The sequence below is a fragment of the Puntigrus tetrazona genome, chromosome 20 (assembly GCF_018831695.1).
Source record: "Puntigrus tetrazona isolate hp1 chromosome 20, ASM1883169v1, whole genome shotgun sequence".
Taxonomy (NCBI): Eukaryota; Metazoa; Chordata; class Actinopteri; order Cypriniformes; family Cyprinidae; genus Puntigrus; species Puntigrus tetrazona.
The window spans coordinates 5,602,885-5,607,084 of record NC_056718.1 but is presented as its reverse complement, the minus strand read 5'-3'; the positions used below and the strand labels follow the sequence as shown (position 1 = coordinate 5,607,084).

At 36.1% G+C, this 4,200-nt stretch overlaps 1 protein-coding gene across 1 annotated transcript in view; it reads right to left on the bottom strand.

Moving 5' to 3' along the window:
• Window positions 1–4,200, bottom strand: part of LOC122324834 (potassium channel subfamily K member 9-like) — a 14,830-nt gene that overhangs the window by 9,954 nt on the left and 676 nt on the right. The gene's annotated exons all lie outside the window — the stretch shown is intronic.

Below are 4,200 nucleotides of genomic sequence, written 5' to 3'. Positions count from 1 at the left end.
GAAATTTGTGGGTCGCTTTCTAAAAGCCTAATTTGTCTAATTAGGCTGATTTCCGGTTTACCAAAAATCGTATGGGAAATGTCTTTACAAAACATTAACGCTCAACATTAAAGAATCCAGGTGGATCTATTTGTTGAATTACAGAGATTCGACTGACTGAAATTAGAAAGTAGTTTTAAAGGGTTACTCCAGCCCAAAATGAAAATGTTGTCATTAATCACTAACCCCCATGTCGTTCCAAACCCGTAAAAGCTTTGTTCGTCTTTGAACACAATTTAAGATATTTTAGATGAAAACCAGAAGACTGTCCCATTGACTGCCAAGTAATAAAAACTGTCAAGGTCCAGTAAAGGAAGACATCGTCTAAATACTCCATCAGCCATCAGTGGTTCACCCATAACATTATGAAGCTACAAGAATACTTTTTGTATGGATAGAAAATAAAAACAACGTTTGTCTCTTCAGTTTCCCTCCACGTCACCGTAGTGCCATTTTGGAGAATAATCACTGAACGCAAATGTTCTGTGTTAGCCGTGCCACACAGATACACTGTTTTTGCTTAAATCAAAACATAAATACACATAGAAAATGCATCTGTGTGGTACGGCTAACATAGAACCGTGTAAGCTATTTGCGTTCAGCGGATATTCTCCAAAATGGTACTACATGGAGAGAAACGGAGCAAACTAATTGTTGAATAAATGTTGTTTTTATTTTCTTTGTATGCAAAAGTATTCTTGTTTTAGACTTTATCTTTTCTGGATCTTAACAGTTTTTATTACTTGGCAGTCAATGGGACAGTCACAAGCCTCCTGGTTTTCATCTAAAATATCTTAAATTGTGTTCAAAATGAACAAGGCTTTTATGGGTTTGGAATGACGGGGGGGGTAAGTGATTAATGACAAAATGTAAATCTTTAGGTTCATATGATGTTGCTAAAAAGAACATTATGTTGTGTATTTGGCATAATGCAATGTATTTATGCATTACTATACTGTGTAAGCAATGTATAAAATGCATAAAAACATAATTTTCCATATACTGTACATTTTTGTTTCCTCCTGAAACAAGAGGCGATGTGTACAAAGCTCATCATTCTAAAAAAGTGAGGTGTGCTCTGATTGGCCAGCTATCCAGTGTGTTGTGACTATCCGAATACCATAAGCTTGTGGTGGGAATGTTATGCCCCTTAGCATAACATGGGGCTATGACACCAAAACAATAAGACACATTTGTTGCATCCAGTGGAGACATGATTACTGATATCATGACTTTTATTACTCTCTTTTTACGTGCCGCGTTGCATCACACCTCTTAAACATAAGACTATGTCTACAAACAACAAGCACTACCCTTCACTGCTCAAGACTCATGTTTAAATAGTAAGTAGCAGGTTCTTTTAATAAGAAATGTAACTTACTTAAAGGTTGTGAGTCAGAAGTGCCAGACTGTACTTGCAGAGGTAGAATCGCTCTACTTCATAGCCTCTGTGAACAGTCACCATAGGCTAACCGTTACTCCCCAGGTTTTAGGAGTCTGTCCTCCTTAAATGTGCTGAACACACTATAATATTGTTGTACTGTTAGTATTGAACTGTTCTGGCAAATTGATGAAAATACAACGCAACCACTGATTTCTAGTTATGTCCTCTTTTTGGAAGCACAAACAAACTAGTTTCCCTTTCACAACGACACGCAGCACATGTCTCCGTAGCAACACTATAGCTAGAATTTGGGCGGCGTTTGAAAATAAACCCACTCTGTGATGTAGAAAAGTGAGGGCGTGTTTAAATGAACCATTTTAGGAGGCATCTTATCTATGCACTAACAGCTTGTAACGCTCTAAAGAGAAAGAAAAACATTGTAGTTCTGCAAAATGGGTTTATGATATGATGCCCAAACTGTTATGACAACTAATAATCTGTGTTACATATAGTAAGCACAGTACAATAATACAATTTAATAATATGCTTATTGAAAAGAACATGCTTCTACCTAAATAAAGTACCTATATATACAGAATTCTCTGCAGTGTCCAGCTGAGATCAACACTAGTGGCAGTTTTCCTCTATTATTATGATTACAGGGGACAGATTATTAATAAATAAACATTTATTTTCACATGGTTCCTTGCACAATACTATGCCATAGTGTATGATTTGTATACTGATACCGATTTTGATGTCTGCATGACATCAGCCCCCTATGTATGGCTTTGTAAACTTGCTCGGTGGCTCACCTGATGCAGCACTACACCCACAAGAGCTCGAGTCCAGCAATACACAAACCATGATTAAAGTCACATCCTTGTCTTTTGGAGACAATTTATCACACTTTCACTGACGCAAAAAATGCAAAGCGCACATAATATCATTTTGCAGAAATGTCGCATACTTTTTCCAGCCTGTCCTCCAAGAAAAACGACACTATTGGTTAGTCCAAGTACAGTATTCAACCTATATTTACAAATAACTCGTTCGATGACTAAGGTTAGTTTCTAAAAGTGGTACATTTCTAAGAGTCATCGAATGAAGAAGGATGAAGCTTTTTTTCATAACATTCAAATGAAGAAGCTTTTTAAACGTTTCTAATTATCTTTTTAGCGATATAAAGTATATCACTCGCCAATAAAACGTCCCATCTTTGAATCAATCTGGTCGCCATGCTTCCTCATTATCTGTGCTGGTTATGGATATACCAAACTGCGGACTGATAATTACAGAAGGAACTTCCACTAGACTAATGGATCGGGTTAGCTGAGTGTACTAAGCTGATACCGCAGACCGCAGATAGTAAACAGTTCCATGTTGACAATAAGGTGCTGGCAGGCCAGTTGCTTTACTGATGATTAGATTACTCAAGGCAAGTGTACACGGTAACCTGATCTATAGCAGACACATGAAACAGACCTGACCATGGATGTGTCAGAGGAAACGCAGCGTACATGACAATGGAAAAATTAATTAAGTTGGGTTTTGCGAATCCTAAAATGAGGTTGAGATTTTAATATGATTTACAATCCATTNAAATAATGTACTTGGCATGGATTTAAGTGCAAACTTTACACAATGTGTTCATGAAACATAATTGCATGTTAATGAAAATGCATTCTAGTTTTAAATTTATATTAAATGCAGTTAGTTCTTGTAACTCACTTAAATAGGATTTTCGTGCATCTATTCAATTTTCAGAATTACTTATACCGTCTCTGATATGGTTAAAGTTTATTACTCGATGTTAAAACTGACAGTTATGGAATCTGCATGAGAAATAAAATAGTTAATTTGACATTGTTACGAAGTGCACATTTTAAAAGTGTACTTGAGTGTTTTAAGAATCATCATGAAAGTTTTTTTTTCTTGTTGAAGCACATAAGTGGCCTTTCATTTTGCTAATTTTAAATTAGCAGTTAGCTTTACTATAAAGTGATACTTTTAAGATCTGAAGCATATACTGCAAGAAAACATTCAATACAGTTAGTTGCAAGGGGTATTGTTATTATTTAAAGACAGGCAATATTATATTTAACAGAAAAAAATATTTGAGTATAGTTGATGATTTTAAGTTAGAAAATTATGTGTTGCAAAAATATGTATCAAAAATGCATAAAAGATCTCTAACTGGTCCCTTTAGAACTATCTTTCACCTTTTTATTTGTTCAATATAAAACACATTTAGTATAAAAATTACAAAATGTATTGCAGTCTCTCAGTATGAGGCCGTAAATAAGCAACCATAAAATTATACAAGAATAATACATGAATGTTTAATGCCATTTTAGATGAAGTACAGCAGGTCAGACTCCAGGACATTGCTGTCACTGCTTGACATGTCATGTCAACGCCATATATCCTATTGCAGAGACAATGAAGCAGAGAAAGACGGACAGATGAAGAATGGTCACTGAACATGGTCTGTTGGTCTTTGGATGAATTAAAGACCTCGTACAACCCTGTTCTGTCGGCTAAGTGTCTCATTCTTCAAGAGCCGTCCGGTATCACACGTAGTACGCTGCTAAGCTAAAAAAAAAAAAAGAAAGAAAGAAAAAAGCAGCCCACAGATGTCTCAGCATCTCTAGGAAGTCTGACTTTTCCTAAAGGTTGTGCAAGTACACATAAGCTATCCGTGTCCCTGCTGAACAATCCAGTTTGAGCTGGCCACTGTGTTTTGGACAAAGTACAAGGACGTGTTCTGGCTGGTC